At 39.7% G+C, this 19,230-nt stretch overlaps 1 pseudogene; it reads right to left on the reverse strand.

Moving 5' to 3' along the window:
* On the reverse strand, positions 2,427 to 15,081 carry LOC100521210 (annotated as a pseudogene).

The following is a 19,230-nucleotide window of genomic DNA, read 5'->3' on the forward strand; positions in this document are numbered from 1 at the left end:
TACAAGACTTTTTTTTTTTTTTTTCCTTTAATGGCCACACTTGTGGCACATGGAAGTTTCCAGGCCAAGGGTCAGATTGGAGCTGCAGCTTCAGCCTACACCACAGCCACAATGCAACACCAGATCTGAGCTGCATCTGTAACTTGTGCCACAGCTTGCAGCAACTCCAGATCCTTAACCCATTGAGTGAGGCCAGGGATGGAACCTGCATTCTCACAGAGACAACTTTGGGTCCTTAACCTGTTAAGCCATAACAGGAACTCCTACAAGAATTTTTAAAGAAAGTTTTAAGCATATGAGCTGTAGTGGAAACTTGTTATCTTAATGATTTTTTTTCTTGACACGAAAACTATTAATTGCACACTGTTAGCCTTGTTATAGCTCTAAACAGCCATACCTCCATTAGAAGATTTGTAGTTAATAAGGCTTACAAGCTAGCTGTCTGGAGTATGTCTTATGAGAAGAAAACAGTGTTCACAAATCAAGCTGAATGATATCAAACAGGCAATCTTGAGATCATTTCGTGACAATGTGTTAAGAGGGAAAAGCTTGAGAATGGAGGCATGTGTGTGTGTGTGGGGGGGGGTTGTGGATCATATTAAAAATTAGAAAAAAGAGGAAAACATGAAAAAAGATGAGGTTGGAGTTAGGTTGTTTCCATGTTCAGTAAGGACACACTATCCCATGAAATCAAGCCACTATATCATACTTATTAATTTTAGCCAGTTTACAGAAATTTCACTTATAAAACTGGACACTAAAGTATAGGAAGAAAAAAGTCATTTCTTTTTATAAAATTATAGAGGACACTCTTAGAAAAGCAATAGGTAAGGTTAATTTTAGGGCTGCAAGTATAGCTTAAGAGTAGACCCCATATTATTGTGCCGAGTTATTACCCTTTTCAATTTCATTCAGTTCATTAATTTTTTTTTTTTTTTTTTTTTTTGCTTTTTAGGGCTGCACCCATAGCATATGGAGTTTCTCAGGCTAGGGAGTCTAATCGGAGCTACAGCTGCTGGCCTATGTCACAGCCACAGCAATGCCAGCTCCTAGCCGCGCCTGTGATCTATATCACAGCTCACAGCAATGCTGGGTCCTTAACCCACTGAGTGAGGCCAGGATCGAACCTGCAACTTCATGGTTCCTGGTCAGATTCGTTTCTGCTGTGCCATCATGGGAACTTCCATGAAATATTTTTTTTAAAGTTTTTGTCACTGGTAGTCAGATGGTGAGAGATGCAGTGCAGCAGAGTTTATGGTGACCAGGACTTAGAGATTGGGTTCGAGGTAAGCAGTAAAGAGTCAGATCAAAAGAAAAGAAAGGAATCATGTATGTAATAGTCAGATTGGAATAGACCGAGTGGTTTAACCAACAGAAATTAATATTCTCATAATTCTGGAGGCTAGAAGTCCAAGGTCAAGGTTCTAGCTCCTGGTTTCTGGTGAGAGCTCTCTTCCTGGCTGCCTTCTTGCAGAGGCCTCCCATGACATTTTCTTGATGTGTGTGTGTGCAATGGGGGAGAGAGGGAAGGAGGGGGGAAGAAGGAGAGTAGCCAGTTCTCTAGTGTTTCTTCTTGTAAGGACACTAATCCTTTAGGATCAGGGCCCCACCCTTATGATTGCATTTAACTTTAATTTCTTGCTTGAAGGTCCCCCTTTTCAAATGTAGCCATGCTGCAGGGCTAGGGCTTCAAAATACCGTATTTTCTTGGCTGGGGCACAAATGGTGAGTCCATAAAATATAGAAAGAGGGATGAGACTTCTTTTTTCTTTAAATTTTTTTATTATAGTTGATTTACAGTGTTCTGTCAAAGGATGAGGCTTCTAACTGAAGTAGGAAGTAGAAAAGTTTTGCTCCAACTGAACAATAAATTAAGCTTTGGGTTTCTTGGCAAACAAGGCAAAAAAGGAAACATAACAGTGCCGAGACCAGCCCACCAGGATGGGCTGAAGAATGGGTGCTGTGGAACTTAAGGAAAAAAAGTTAACATAAAACAGACACAGAGATATTTATCTTAAGTAAAGGTGGGACCCAGGGGACTCAAGGTCTCAGGGACCAAGAGCCCTGCCTCAAGAAACCACACTGCTTTTATTGTGCTCTTGAGGATTACGTCAAGTGAAAAGGGGGTTGTAGGTGCAGGATATAGGGGTTTTTTTATTATTATTTTAAAAGTCACTTAGCTGGTAGATGGTTAAACTTTTACTCTAAACTTTAGGCATTTAAGAATCATTAGCATTTCAGAGAATCCTCGCTGTGCTTCCGCAAATGGCATGCCTATTTGCGGCAACCCTGTTTGCACCTTGGTTCTCTTTGCTAATGTATATTCTGCTAATGACCACTCATAAACCACTTGGCCATGAGGTTCCTCTTTCTCTTATTCTTTAGGGGACATATCATGCTTGTGCAAATGGCGTGCCAATCTGCACAGGTCCGGCTGCCTAGACCAATGTATTATGTCCTTATTCAGCTGACCCCGCGAATAACCCATGCCTTTAGGTCTTTGTTCTTAAGCTTAAGTCCTTTATCATCACTGGGACTGTTTCTCAAGCACGAAGACAGGACAAAGTAAGGAAGGATAAGATGGAGTTTTCAGCAAAGAGGCTAAGAAAATATTATAAAAACATATCTCACAACATAACAGGTAGTGTGAATTTAAGTCAGTGGATAATCTCCTTGATATCATAAGATTATTCTTTCTTAATGTGTATGTCTGTTTGTTAAAGTAGTTTCACACATTGACTGGTAAGGAAAAGGGCTGGGGAGAGATGTATTTTGGGGGCTAGAAATTCTGTTGCACTTCGTATCACACTGTAGTTTGTTTTTTCCTATGTCGAAGGCTGATTTCAAGCACTGCTTTTATCCCTTGGAGGCTGGGTGGAAGATACCAGGAAGTACACGTTCTGGACTTGAGTTGAATTTATTTCCCCTCAAATGAGAGATTAGGCTCTTTGAACTGTCAATGCATATGCAGGAATTAAGGAAAACAAGTGGAAAATTACAAATACTGCAAGCAGATTGTTTTGAACCTGAGGGGAATTTGTAAACCCTATTGCTATTTCATGTTAATAAAATGCTTTTTGCCAGCATGCTAAAGAGCTAAAATATTTTTTTACCAAGTGCTAAAGTGATCTGCTAAAGAAGATCACTTATGTTCGTTATTTTGTATTTAAATGAATTTAAAATGATTTTATCCTGAAAATGACCACTATCTGTTTTATTTGTTTTATTGGTCACAAACTAAAATTGGAGTCTTTATTTTAGATGCTTGGGGTTGGTCAATATAATGTACACAGTGCAAAGGTCACAAAATCATTTGAATGATTTTGTTATTAAATATTTACTTATTAAATGGTTTGTGCTGTCCTTATTTTTGCTTTTTAATGATGCAATATTATGTTCAATTAAATACAAGGGCCCTTCCAATCACGTAGCCTAGAGAGAGATCATTTCACTCACTGCTCTGTTTGGCTGCCGATCTCTTATATCAACAGTGGTGTCGCAGATCCCCTTTTTCAGGGGGAAGAGTTGTCTGTGGTTTGTTGCTTTTGCCAATACTTTTTTGGAGAGCCAGGTGAAAAAGCTGTTGCCTTTGGCATCTTTCATACAAACCATATCTAAAGAACCAGGCGTTCTGTCTCTGTTGGTGATCACACCAATTTTCCCCAGGTTACCACCTCTGGTCACCATGTAGACGTTACCAGTGTTAAACTTGACGAAATGGGTCATCCTGTTAGTCTGCACATCAGTCCAAATGGTGTCATCCACCTTGATTAGGGGATCAGGGTACTAGTTGGTGGGAGCATCAAGGATGACCAGATGAGGCAGTCCTTTGTGCCCATGAAGATCTTTTTCACTTTGTACAGCTTGTACTTATTTTGCTCATGTGTAATACAGCAAACGTAGTGACCCTTCGTGTCGAGGAAGAGATGCAAGTTCTCTCTGGTCTTGTCAAGGCTGATGACATCTGTTAAAACCAGCAGGGTAAGTCATACCTGTTGGGATCTTGCCATCAACCTTAATGAACTCTTGCATGCGGGTCTTCTTTACTTTATCTCCTGTTCAAGCATACTTAAGTCTGTTTTTAGAACATGATGAGGTGGAGCTCCCTTATGGTGCAGTGAGTTAAGGATCTGATGTTGTCACTGCAATGGCCCGGGTTGCTGCTGTGGTGTCAGTTCAATCCCTGGCCCAGGAACTTCTGTGTGCCAAAAAGTTAAAAAGAAAAAAGAAAGAAAATGATGAGGGGGAGACATTCTCTCAGGCTTGTGGGTACAGGTAGACAGATGAGGAGCAAACATATTGGTCATTTTATCAGCATCCAATGCTTTGGAGCTGTGACATGCTTCAGATGCTTCTTGGGATGATGAGCCATGGCTGTGCTAGACATGAAAAGGGCCTTCTTCAGTTCTCTTTAGCTTGCTTAAACTTTCTTTGAGGTCAGCTTCCTTCTTAAATCTCCTTTGTTTTCTTAAAGTGGTAAAAAGAGAAAAAAAATAATTTCTGATCGTCAAGATCCTTTCAAAATGGCAAATTCAAGGCTATCAGTGTCTTGGGAGTTCCTATGGTGGCTCAGTGGTAATGAACCTGACTGCTCTCCATGAGGATGTGTGTTTGATTCGTGGCCTTGCTCAGTGGGTTAAGGATCTAGCATTGCTGTAACGATGCTGTAGTCCAGCAGCTGCTGCTCCAGTTTGACCCCTAGCCTGGGAACTTCCATATGCCTTGGGTATGGCTCTAAAATAAAAAAATAGAAAAAAAGAGACTCCCAGTGTCTCAAAGTACAACCAGAAAAACAAGTGTAATGTAATCCCTCAAATTTTATTGCTTCATTCATCCTTTTGTTCATAATTTGATCAATTTTTGTTTTGTTGAGTACCGTCTACAGACTAGGATGTTTGTCAGGCTGTGGATAAAATGTGGTCTCTTGGAACTTCTGTGCCATTCATAAGCAATGCTGTGTGATAGCTGCCATCCTGGAGATATGCACGAGAGTTACCTGGAACCCTTGTGGGGGTCACCCTTCCTAGATGAGAAAATTTGGGTGGTTTCTGGAGGAAGTGGCACATGAGCTGTAAGATAAATAGGAGCAAACCATAGAAAGAGCAGGGAGTTCCAGAGGTGACATTATATGCTTGGGAGCAGCTGGCCGAACTGAGTGAAAACTTAGAGAGTGACACGTGTACAGTGGAATAAGAGTTCTGTGAAGCAAGGGGGAAGGCTAGGATAGAACTTTGCATGCCACACTAATTTGGCAGTCTCCTGAAAGCACTCCTCAAACCTTTAAAGGGTTTTAACCATTGAATTGGGGTGATCAGATCTGTATTTTGAATGACAGTGCCAGTAGTGGGAGTGTGGCAAATAGATTGAGGTTGCGGTGCAAGAAACATAGTCTGGGATCAAGTTAGAAACCATTACCGTAATCCAGGCAAGAAGTGATGAGGTCCTGAACCAGATTGTTAACTAGTTCCCAAAGACATAAAAACAAATTTCTTACACAATCCTGGCCTAGAGGCTTTAAACAGTTATTTAGAGGAAAGCAGGTCATATCTGTTTATAGGCAGGGCTTGTTCATTTTTTTCTTTCTCATTAAAAAAATTTTTTGAGCAATTTGAGCCATATGATATTTTAGACCTTCCTAAGAAAAAACAATAGAAAAGCAGATACTAAATCATCCTTGCTTACACATAGTCTATTCCCTTTTCAGGCAGTCCTATGCAGATAATTAGAATCAAACCCATAAATTTTAATGGCAACATATGTTCTGTCACCTGCCAATCTATTTTCAAGTGTATATAGGTATGACTATGCCACAATGAACGAATGGACTGGACAAATCAAAGTTATTTGATCTGGTTCTATGATTTATAATTTTAAAATCAACATGAAGAAAAAAATAGTAGGCATCAGACATCCGTCTATGCTTGTACCAGGTCAGACACTGAAATTCTATCCAAGTTGCAAGTTTCCATGGTAAACAGGGCAAGATTTGCCAACACTTCATAGGTTTCCAAAAAGCATCTGTGTCCCCCCTTGGGAGAACTTTGTAACTGGAAAAGAAAATCTTCACGGATGAAATCTCCAGAAAAATAAAGTCACAGACGGTATCTCTGCAGGAGGCCTTTAGCCAGATGTCTCATCAACAAGTATGGTACTGGCAGTGATCCATCCTATGGTAGAGATGGTAAAATGCTCCCACCAAAACTTGTTTTTATTTGCTCACAGCTTCCTATAAAAAAAATCTGATTTTGAGTTGAAAATTTTCACGTTTCATCTCAGTCCAATGGTGAGTTAAAAAAAAAAATATATATATATATTTTGGAAAGCTGAATTAAAGTCAAGTGAAATTTGTAAATTTAAGTCATTTGTGGAACCATGTGTACACAAAGATCTCACTGGGTCACACAAAAAAATTTCATTTTCCTTTCCTTGTGACTTCTGGAAGACTAACTCCTTTTGGCTCTTTCTTTTGAAATGATTTAACCCTGTCTCAGTTACAAGGGCAGGAAACCAACCTTTTTTTTTTTTTTTTCAATTTACTCAAACAGTTTTTGCCTTAGAAGAACTAATAAAATAAGATTTTACATATTAAGTCCACTAGTAGTTAAAAAAATTTAGAATGTCCCCACATACATTTGATAGAAAAAAAATTTACAAGCATTCCCATTGTGGCTCAGTGGGTTAAGAACCCGACATAGTGTCTGTGAGGATGCAGGTTAGATCCTGGCCTCACTCACTGGGTTAAAGATCTGGCATTGCCATGGCTGTGGCGTAGGCCTGCAGCTGTAGCTCCGATTTGACCCCTAGCCTGGGAACTTCCATATGTCGCAGGTGTGGTGGTAAAAAGAAAAAAGGAAAAAAAAAATTACAAATAATGAGTGTAATTCAATTACATTTCAACAACTGTACCAAATACCAGGCACTAAGTGCGTGTTCAGTGTTTGAGGTATATATAAAGCTGAATAAGGCAGCTGTCCTAGAAATGTATTATTTGGTAGTGGAGCTAAAGATGAGAGTAATAAAAATGACAATAGCCTAAGGCAGAATACAATAAGAGTTAAAGCAGAGGTATCAGCAACATAATGGGGACCACAGGAATGGCGAAGGTAATGTGAACCGGAGGATGGGACTGGTTTCTTCTGGTTTTGAAGGATGGAAAGTGGCAGGGATCAGTGCACTGGGAAGGACATTTCAGAGTCCGAGATCACTGAGAGTGCACCAGCTGAGGGAGAGATGGCTGGGGAGTTGCATATAACAGAAGAAAGAGTAGAAAATCAAGTTGGGAAAAATTTAAAAGTTAGGCTCAGTGTTTCCCAATGGGTTGGCCACTGGTTTTGGGGAGTGGATGGTTCTTTGTTTTAGGGGGTGCGTATGCCTGGTCCCAGCCTTCTAAAAGCCAGCAGTGCTCCATGGCATTTTGACCATTGAAAAGAATCCCCAGACAGTTTCAAACACACCCTGGGGGAGGCATTATCACCTCTGCAGAAAATGACTGAAGGTGACTTGGATTTCAAGTGTGGGGACGATTCTTAGTTCTGTAGGTGAAGAAGGTCTCCTCAAACGGTTCTGGCCAGAGCAAGGGTACGGATAGACTTGGGGTTCAGGACAGTGACTTCTGGAGATGGCATTAGAGAAGGGAAAAATTGGGCTAATGAATTCAGCCTAGTTCAGTAGTCTAGAGAAGAGTCAATGTGGACTTAATTTCATCATTTTCATGCCTGAAAACATTAATAGTCATTATTACTATTATTAATTTTAGCTGTTTCGTTTGCCTCTGATACTCCATAGTACTGCATCACAGAACTCTTTGTGCTGTAGCTGCTTTCTTGTTTTTTTTTTTCTTTCTCCAAATTAAAATCATATGGTAAATTCAGTGTTACAAAAACAAGATTTTTAGAGGGTGATCATAACACCCTTTCTACAACACACTTTCTAATTATAGAATAAACATGTGGGGTGTGGAAAGCTCTATTTAAAAAACAAGACAAAAAGAATGCTGTTTCTCTGGTTCATTTTAATAATGTTTGGATTCTTTCACTTCTTGAGTGTTTTTTCCTTTCCTTTCCTTCTCTCTCTCTCTTTTTTTTTTTTTTTTTTAAAGAAAGGCTCTGTTGACAGTAGATTAAATAGTTTTGAATCCCAGATGTCAGTGCAGCAGAAACTCAAAGTGGACAGGCAGATGGAGTCTTTCAGAAGCACCACTAATTGCCAAAACAGAAGGCGGTGCCCCAGGCAAGGGAAGGCAAGTGGGTAGTGTCCCTCCTCAGATGTGTGCAGGAAACCCTGGAGGCTGGTGCTAAGGGCAGAGAGCTAGACTGTCTCCCTGAGCACCAGTCCGCAGGTCTTGAAAGGGCATTCTGACTCAGCACAGCAGCTGGGCTCGCATCTTGTGATGTGTCCTTCTTTCCCAGCTGCTGAAATATTGCTGCCTTCTGCTTTTCCCAAGGAACTTGGGAAGGAACTATACTGACAGAAGGTCAACCACAGATACATTATGCTTAATTTTCTTTTCTCTAAAAAACCTCTTCAAGAAACTTTCAGGTGTTTTTTGCATTTGACACAAAATGGGATTTCAAGCCCATTAAGCAACTGAAAACTGGTACCACATCTATGCAGGGACCCAAGGGCTTGCAACCCCAAATTTGACTCTGATCCTAGTCATTAGTGAGACTTTCATTCTCCAGACCTCATCTGAACTTTCAGCTAGGTTCCTGTGAAAGGACTCTAAAATGGGCTTGGGCCCCGACTTAGATTTTCTAGGGTTCTATTCCCTTCAGTTTCTCTAGTGCAAAATTATTTAATTTTGCTCTTTATTGAAGAATATATTTAAAAATAATGATTACAATGTTTTTGACTTTCCTGGTACATTATATGTTATAAAGCATTTACACATATATTAACCCATTAAATATTCTGAAGCCTAGAGTTTTTAGGGACTTACCCAAGGTCACAGAATAGAAAATCCAGAACTCAAGTCCAGGTCTTTTGACTCTGAGCTCATGCTGTTCCCTCTCCAGTTTGCTGTTATTCAGTTACCAGCACTTTGATCTCCTGAACCGATGATGAGAAGGGCCAGAAATTCTGAGCAATAAGATACCCCAGTTCCGCCCTAGAGTCTGCTGCTTTCCCTTGGCAGTTTCCAGCACTGTCTTTTAGAAATTGCTATTGATGGCAGCAACTTTCGTGGCTCATGGCCCTCAGTGATAGATGCCACTGGCCCCAGCTCCTGGTGACCATTCCTTCCTATACTGTGGCATGCAGTGACTCCCAGCGGCATTTTCTGCTGGCTGCAGTAACTCCCAGTTGCTCGTCAACAGCTTTTGAAAGGTATTCTGGGTCATTCCAGAATTTCTGGCTTCCTGACATAGCTCCTTGGCAAGCAGACAGCACAGTGTCACAACCTCAGCGCCACCTCTATGGGCAGATCATAGCTCTAGTACTCCACAGCTTTTTGTGGAACTTCTTCCAGTAAGCCCCCCAAAAGTGATTTAGAGGAAGCAAGCCTCTGTAAGAGCCTGTAATTTCACACTGCTAGCTTTGTCTTCTTTAAGAAGTCACGGGTTGCCCATAAAATTTCTCTCTCTTGCTCCATCTTTCCTTACTGTGTTTTTATGTGAAATGCGCTCTAGGAACTGCCTGAGGTATCTCCAAACTCTCAAGCCCTCATGATTTTCTAACAGTGATCCTGGGTTATGTAGAAACTCAAAATCCGTCTCCATAACCTCTTAGCAGTAACAGTAAGGTAAGGTTTATTTGAGGCTTGCCACATGCTAAGACCGTTTCTAAGTGCTTTCTATTAACTCGTAAAATCTTCATAACATGTCCCTGAGGAAAGTCCTATTATAAGCTCCCTTTAAAAAAACTAGGAAAAGGAAACTTATGAAGTTAAAAAAAAAAATTACTGAGGAGATAGTGGATGGGAGATCTGCCTTCTGTTATTTTCTGAACACCAGAAGTTTCTAGTGGATAAGAAGTTTATATCATGTTAAAAATTTCAATGCATCTTTTATTTTTGCAGAATGCTGCATTTCCCCTGAGGGCACACGTCTTTATGCCTCATGTGGTCTGGGCAGAACCAAGACTTCTGTGGCAGATGCTTCTCTTCTCACCTAAGGGCCATTCCTGGTTCTTCCTTGCCAAAGCCCCTGATTTTGTTCAGATGGCAATGTGTTGTGGATCCCTAAGGGACTGGATATCCACATTGACCTCATTTAACCACAGTGATTTCATTCTTCTCTGCATGTGTGCTGTAGGGGCCGTTTTGGATGAGTTGGGGGAATCTTTGGGAGTGCTTCTAGACAAGATACTCCTCTTTGAGTGAATATAGAACCACACAAGGAGAAAGCCCCTTTGCTCTCATTCTTCCCTTTCTGCTTTGGATAAAGTTGAGTGAGAAAATGATATCTGGGGCTCAGGAAGTTTGTTGCCATTACATTACAAGCCTGAGGACAGAAAGCAGTATGCTGTGCCTGGCAAAATGTCATAATAAAAAGAAGCCTGGGTCTTTTTCAAAGACATGGAGCCTCCAAATTAACCCTGGGACCTCTTCTGAATTTCTCATGAACTTAACAATAAATGTCCTTTTATTTATGCCAACACTCCTTAAAATGTGCAAAATATGTGCCACTCCAAACTGTTTATTACTGTTCTGTAAAGAAATAAGAACAGAAATTGAGAAGAAGGCTTTAGATACTTTGATAGTACATTGTTTGACATTGACATTAAACCAGTGATACTAGGCTTGTTGAGCAAGGTACTGACCAGCCCAAGATGGATTGGAAATTAAATCGACAACAATGCCATAGATAATTTAGTTGATAATTCATTTGACTTCTTTCTTACTGTGAGCAAAGAGTATTCCTAACCTAAAGACCTTTAAGAATAAAAGAAGTTTGTGCTCACATGACTGATATGTTCTCGAATTTAAAGATTTATGTCACATGGTGGAGACCTAGAAACAACAGCTTAGAGGCTATCTTAATAAGTGACCTAAAATGTGTCTTTCTCTTGAGTCTGATTCTTCTGCGGTTGTCACACTTTGAGAGAAAACCAAACCACTTGAGGTGGCATAGACTGGTCTCTTATTAAATATAGCAAATGTGAAGTTGGCAACATTCATCTCAGGGCTCGATCATGTGGTCCTTCCAGGGTCCTGCCTCATCCCCCACCAGACAGGCTGTCATTCTTCTCCTTCTCTCCTCTATTCTTGTTTTTGCCCTTAGCCTGACACCACATAATCTTCGTTTGTCAAAATTTTTATTTTTTGTTGAAGTATAGTTGATTTACAGTATTACATTAATTTCAGGTACAGTGATTCAGTATTTTTACAGATTATATTCCCTTTAAAGTTATAAGATAATGACTGTAATATCCTGTGCTATTGCTATATATCCTTAACAATAAAATACTATGTATTTTATACATAGTAGCTTGTAGCTCTTAATCCTCATTTGCTTCTTCCCTCATCCTTTGTAGCCACTAGTTTGTTTTCTTTGCCTGTAAGTCTTATCTGTTTTGCATATATATTCATTTGTATTAGTCTCATTTATTTATTTTTTAGTTTTATAATTTAAAATTTTTATATACGATTTTAAAGGCTACTTTCCATTTACACTTATTACAAAATGTTGACTATATTCCCCATGTTATGTAATACAGCCTTGAACCTATCTTAATCCAATAGTTTGTACCTCCCACTCCCCTGCCCCTGTAGTCTGCAACCTGCCCTTCCCCATAACTACTAGTTTGTTCCTGTTGACTCTCTGAGTCTGCTTCTTTTTTGTTTTATTCACTAGTTTTTGCATTTTTTAGATTCCGTATGTAAGTGATATCATACAGTATGTGTCTTTCTCTATCTGACTTATTTCACTAAGGATGATATTCTCTTGGTCTGTCCATGTTGCTACAAATGGCAGAATTTCATTGTTTTTTTTAAAGCTAATATTCCATTGTCTGTCTTTCTTTCTATCTATCTATCCATCCATCCATCCCACATTCTTTATACATTCATCTGTTGATAGGCATCTTGTCTATTTTAAGTCGTGCTGCTTTGAACATTGGGGTGCATGTATCTTTTTGACTTTTTTTTTTTTTTTTTGGTCTTTTTGCTATTTCTTGGGCCGCTCCTGTGGCATATGGAGGTTCCCAGGCTAGGGGTCGAATCGGAGCTGTAGCCGCCAGCCTACGCCAGAGCCACAGCAACGCAGGATCCGAGCCGCGTCTGCAACCTACACCACAGCTCACGGCAACGCCAGATGGTTAACCCACTGAGCAAGGGCAGGGACCGAACCTGCAACCTCATGGTTCCTAGTCGGATTTGTTAACCACTGCGCCACGACGGGAACTCCTGACTTAGAGTATTTTAAGGCTTTAGCAAATAAATTCCCATAAAGCCACTTAAAACTTTGTGATGTCAGGAAAATCACTAACCTCTCTGAATATCAATTTTCTTATCTATAAAATGAGAATAACATGACAACCCATTATATTAATAATAATAGTAATAATACCTAGCATTTATTATGTGCTTACTGTGTGCTTGGTATAATTTTAAGCCCTTTATAGGTATTACCACATTTAATTCTCTAACCAAATTTATGATGTCTGTGCCACAGTTTGCCTCCATTACACAGATGAGGACTGTGGCAAGGCTATAGAGCCATGGTTTGAACACTGATGTGATCACTAGAGCCATTCTGCTTGACTCCTATGCTGTAGCTCCTTAGTGTAAATGCACAAAATTGTTACTGTCACCTGATGAAAAAATTTGGATAAAAAATAGCTTATCTCGTGATTTTGTCTGTGTGAACCCCCTTTACCGTAATGGCATATTCATATGATTAAATGTGTAGAAATGAGCCATTTTGGAGGATCAAAAAGAAAAAAAAAAAAAAGAATCAGCTGGAACATCTGACTTCTGGTTGGTTTCCTATTCTGAAGTTTACTAAAAGTAAACTTAATTATAGTGTTGATCTTGGTAGATTAGAGCGTGTGAATAGTGTGGAGTATTTTGCCAACTGGACCAACCCTTTTCAGGTTGATCCCTCAGCAGCCAGAGGCAGTGGAAAGATCTATTTCATTCCTTGGTAATCAGCCTGTTTGATGGAAGGCAGGGCTAAGTCCGGGAAACATACAAGAGTTGGCCTCCAAGGCTGGCTCTTTTACCTGGATAAGCAACATTGGGCAAGTTGCTTAACCCTTTCAAGTGTTGGCTTTCTTTGCAGTGAGGCTCAGTTGAAATAATAAAGATAAGTTGCCTGTCAAAAGTAAAGCCTTGTGAACATATTTTTACCTTTTCTATTTATATCAGTGCCTAGTCCCTGATATTGATGCTGTGGTATATTTGGAAGCAGTAGCATGCTTCACTGAAAATTCCCCTGTCCCTGAGAGGAGTGATCTGAGTTCCAGTCCTTCTCCTTATCCAACCTGCAGCAGTGATGTTTTCTTAAATGAAAATGAGGGATGAGTGTAGGGGAGGGTTTCCAAATGCTCTCTGGGACTCTACACCATTTCATCATCAAAAGTACTGAGATATTTTCAGGTATTAACAGAAATTACGACTGTTGCATCTCCACTTAGCTGAAGCGTGTCTACAAAAGACACCGGAAACTATTCTTTTGACTCATAAAAGCAGATGGCACAGCAGTGGATCAAAAGCGTATCACACAGACACAGCTCAGATGTAGTCTCCCAATGGCAGGAGCTTGTGTGGGTGCTCAGAGGGCACCCCCAGTACCTCACTGGTATGGATGTGGCATGAGCACAGTGCCATGAAGAGATTTTCAAATCCCAGGATGCAACTGAGGTTGGCAAAATCGGCCCTGCTGAGAATATCAGAGCTACAAAAGTCAGTGAGGACAATGAGGAAACTGAGGTTCAGAAAGAATACGTAAATTGCCGGAGGCTGCACAGAAAATCAGCAGGGAGCAGGTTGGAACCCATCGCATCTAATTCCCAGGCTAGGGATCTCTCTATTGTCCTATGCAGCGTTATTTACAAAGATGAAGTTAATAAAATTATCCTGGGGAATTGCTCAAAGAAATCATTGCAAAATACCTCAAGAACACAAAGTCTTTGAAACACTCAGATGACTTATATGTTTTTTCACTCATCTAAGATGTGAATATTTTATCAATACCTTTTTTAACTGACATGTAATATGCTCACATAATTCTGTAACAGTCCCTGCATCACTGCTGAGAATTATATGTAATTGCAAAGAAAATATTATGATACCGAGCCGTTGAAACCTTCTCTTTGAAAGATTTCTTTTTGATGTTTTGTTTTATAGGCATCTGAAGCAACTCTCTGAAAGAAGTCCTTTATTTTGTGTAGAACATAATGTAGAGCCCCTACCCCAGATCCCCAGAAAGACATATATAGTGGCGAAAAAACGATGGCAAGGGGAATGGCTTGTGTAGACCTAGAAAGACCTGAGGGTCATGGTGTACTATTAGCCAAATATGAGTCTACAATTGTTTATTGTAAAAGAAAGTATTATACTTGAACATTTTAAACAGAGTAAGCTGTATTATAGCCAGAATTATAGTAATTTTCCTATTTTACTCAGTGTTGGTCAATCCTTTAATTTAGGATTAATTCTACTTTTTTACTTCTCTTCAAGTAAATTCAACCAATGGCAAAGGGACAGTAGAAGAGAAGAAGCTCAGTGATTAAAGTGTAAAGAAGAAGAGTTCCCTTGTGGCACAGTGGGTTAAGGATCTAGTGTTGTCACTGTAGGGACTCAGGTTGCTGCTGTGGTGTGGGTTCCATCCCTGGCCTGAAAACTTCTGCGTGCCAGGAGTGCAGCCAGAAAAAAAAGCATAAAGAAGAAAACCTTTTGGAATTCTGTTGTGGTGCAGCATGTTAAGGATCTGGTGTAGTCACTGCAGTGGCCTGTCCCCCCATTCTGATTCTCTGTGAATACTGTTCAGACTCCTATCTCAAGGTGACCTTGCTGGGACAGATTAGTGTGTAGTATCTCCAGGCCTCAGCTGGCCTGGGTGGGACTTACCCTGTGTCAAAGGTACCCAAGTGTAGTTCATGAAACTCAGCGGGTCCTTGTGTCTCTTTAAGGATCTTCATGTGTTCAAAACTATTCTCATAATAATATTAATGTTTTCTTTTTTTTTCATTCTCAATATTTTGTGAGTGGATAGTGGAGCTTTTCATTACTTCATAAAATGTTCAAAAGATTCACAGTGGAAGCAGATACAAAGATCTGTCTGTCCTTTGCTAAGCTGGACATTTAAGAATTTGCAAATACATAAAATGATGCTATTCTTTTCACTATTTTTAATGCTTTGGAAGATGTAAGTTTTGAAAAAAATGTTTTTGGTCAAAATATGTATGTTAATACTGTCATTTACAAATAAATGTTTTGAAATTCTCTTACAATTTCTAACATGGAAATTATCAATAGTTAAAACAAGTGAAATTACCTTAGGATCCTCAATTGTTTGTTTGTTTGTTTGTTTTTGAGTAAAGGACTCAAAAGTGACTCTGAGACCCAAAATTTTGAGGACGTCTGCTGTAGACTTTTATGCCTAATACTAATGGAGAAGACAGAGTTGTAAGAGATAGATAGATCTCAATAGGAAGAGAAATGGAAATTGAAAACCAGGCTCAAATTCATTTTTCAAATTGAGGGGACTAGCTAAAAAAGGAAAGTACTAAAGACAGCAGATAGAAAGTGGGAGGTTCTAGGTTGGTTAATAGGGGGTGGTGGTGGTAGAGAAGTGACACCTGTGATGCAGGAGATCTTTGAAAGGAAAGTTGGAGTCTCCAGGTATACTAGGGAGACCATGGCAGCACTTAACACACGCTGAGTCAGTCAGCCTGAACAGATGCTGTGGGTTAAATATTGACATTAGATCCTCCCCCTGAAAAATATCCATGACGACAGGAGTTTAAGTATTTCCCAGAGTTATGATGGGTTTAAACTGTATAACTTATCCCGATGACCAGTCACAGAGATGGGAGGATTAGAAACTTCAGGCCCTAATTTTGGCTATTTGAATAAAGTAAAAGTCTGGTTTTATTTCAATATACTAGAAGATTTCCAGTGGTGTTCAGTGCCTTAGGTATAATTTCTTCTTATACCAAGGGGCTAAAATGGGCCTCTTTACAGAGACTCTTTTAGCTGAAGGACTTTTCTTCTTCATTGAAATGTTTTCAAAGCAAGTGTAGCTATTACTTACTTTTGAACACTGGGCACACAAAAACCTTCTGAAAATGAATGGCTGGCTAGGAACTCCTTAATTGAAAGAAGAGTATATAAATGATTTAGGGCTTCACAGCTGCCAGAAGAAAATGCAGAACCTCTCTGGAGGTACACTTCTTCAACCTAGGGTGCACAAGATTTCCATAGATAAAGCCACAATGAAGATAAATTCACACTTCAAAATGGTAAAACAGCAGAGAAACAATTCTTTCCGAATGACAGTGCATCAATGAAGCGCATCATCAAGTGGAGACCATCAAATATGTATGCTTAAGTTGACATAAAGCATGAGATTCTGAAAAAGAATAGGCATGTTTAAAAATAATTAAATAAAACTTAGAAATGGAACCATGTAGACATCGAAATTAGTGAATAGGGTAAAAATGCTGGATAAGGCTAAAAAGAAAATTAGTATACTAGAAGATAAATCTGAAGAAATTACCAGGAAAGCCCTGAAAAAAGAAAATGTTGGAAAGTATGAGTCATCAAGAGCTCTTGAAGATACAAGGAGACGAAACATAGATCTATTAGGGGTTTCAGTAAGAAAGAATAAAGAGACTGGCAAGAGAGGTAAAATTCAAAGATAGAGCAGCTAAGAATTTTTTCAGGATTAATTAAAAACAAAAATCCTCAGACTCAGAAGCACAACAAATTCTTGGCAAAATAAGTAAATAAATCCACATATAACTCATATTAATGAAACTACAGAATATCAAAGACAAAAAGAATGTAATAAAAGCGGCTTTAGAAAAAAGGACAAGTTAGCAGCAAAGGAATGACAGTTTAACTAGCTGGAGATTTCTCACCATGCAATGATAGAAGTCAAAAGGACAGTGGGAAAATATCCTCAAAATGCTAAGGGAAAGTAAATATTAACCTAAATTCTAAAGCAAATTGCACTTTAGGAATAAAATCTTCTCTCCTCCAAAAACAGCATTTTCAGACAAAATAAGACTAAAAGAACTTAGCACAAAAGAACTCTGTGGAAGGAACTACTGAAAGATGTAATCCCAGAGAAAGAAAATTGTACTAAAAAGTGAAAGAAGGAGTGGTGAGCAAATGAGTTCTCTGTTTCCTCTTACTACTGCTGGATGTCCAGTGCCTTCCATAGGGTTAGGGGCAGGAACTGAGCGTGGAGATAAGGTAAGGAGACAGGTTTCTGTTGCTGTACATTTATTTTTGTGTATGTGTAACACATTTTTCCATAGTTGCTGTACTACAAGTAGAGATGAGGTTCCCATGTTGGCCCTTCAAAGCCTATTGAACTCAAGTGCTACTTATACATAAAACTGAGAGAGGAATACCTGAGTCCAGGAAGAATTAAGTAAAGAGACAGAGATTCCTAAATTACCAAGTCTAAAACCTTGCTGTGATGGCAGTGACAGTCATGGGGGTAGGAGCAGTGAGTACCTGAATATCAGGTTCCTACAGGAAATCCTAGATTCTTCCTCTGAAGAAATAGCCATTTTTCCCCTGGACTCTAATTAGACCTTGCCTTTTCTTTAGTGGTTACTGACAGTAAAAAGGGAAGAACAAGAACTTGGGGAGAAACATCATCAAAGGGGGCACGATTGCCAACAAGCCTTTGGATTTCACATAAAGGGTCCTTTTAAGCAAATACTTCTTTAAGCCTAAAGGCCTAGCTGAGTTGCCTGAGACACGCTTTAGTGCCCAGTCATTTTTTCTGGAAATAAATTCACCAGCAGACTGATGATGAGATGATTATGCAGAGATGCCAACCCCAGAAACCCTCTGGATGGAAGGAATGCCTGAGCCCAGCAAGGGCTGGGCAGTGAAGGTCTGGAAAAGGGCAAGGAAACAACAGGTGTTCTTGCTTGGCGCCAAGGGTGTGCTGCAGACAGTCTCATAAAACATTCACAAGGTTGGCCAACGCTGGGTGGAGCCCAGAGTAAGCGCAGGTGCAGTATAAAGGGAAACCCCAGGGCAGCTAAAAATGGAGAGATTCTAGGAAAGAGAGCCAAGTAGGGAAGATTAAAGTAGTTATACTGTACCCACCCGCACACCCAGATAGAGATGAAACAGATGGGCTCAGGTTTCTACAGGGCAAAATATAAGTCTGAGAGCAGCAGGTTATTTGTGTGTGTATGTGTGTGTGTGAAAAAAACAATAAATTACAAAAAGGAACGCAAAACCAAGAGCTATTATGTTAGGGCAGTTTTTTGTTTGGTTTTCGTTTGTTTTTTGGCTGTGGCGTACAGCGGCTTGATGTTGGATCTTAGTTCTCAGACCAGGGATTAAACTCAGGCCTCAGAGGTGAAAGTGCAGAGTCCTAACCACTAGACCACCAGGGAAACTGCATTATGTTAGAGGAGTTTTAACAGAAGCTTTTAACCAAAATGGAGTTGCTTGACGGCAGAAAAATTAACTTTTGATCAGATTAGAGCTATTGTTTCTCATCGTGTCATCAAATGAAATGAGAGAGCAAGAAGTCATTAGAATATGCTTTTCCATAAAGGATTTCAATTTAATAAAGCCTAGCTTTTTAGAGAATAAAATAGGTAATCTAGAAAGGTGCTGACAAGCTTAATGAGGCTTTAATTGGGGAATAAGGATATCATAATTAAGGAAGCTGGCAGAATGAGAGCTGAAATGCTGGCTTGAAGGGTTAACTTGAAAAGTAATATATGCCACACGATAATCTTACTTACTAAGCTCTTTACTTTTTTATTTCTTTTTGACTCAGAAAATGTGGACAATGGACTGTTTTCCCCCTTGCTTTTCCACCTTCCTGTCATTGTCATCACCACTAGGACATGAAGATAGTTTTACTGTTCTCCCCTCTGAACCCTTCGTTCCAGCAGGAATGTCTGCATGAAAATCCAGGGAACTCCATCAGTTCAGTTTAGCAAATATTTATGAAATGTCTGCTATGTCAAGCTAGGTACCAGTGACTGCAGCTGTAAAGACAGGATGATAGAAAGGTGATTGAGTGAGGCAGGCAGATAAAGCATCAGGTCATTCCTACGAGCTGGATGATCAAGGTGGCTGAC

The sequence above is a fragment of the Sus scrofa genome, chromosome 9 (genome assembly GCF_000003025.6).
Source record: "Sus scrofa isolate TJ Tabasco breed Duroc chromosome 9, Sscrofa11.1, whole genome shotgun sequence".
In the NCBI taxonomy this organism is placed as follows: Eukaryota; Metazoa; Chordata; class Mammalia; order Artiodactyla; family Suidae; genus Sus; species Sus scrofa.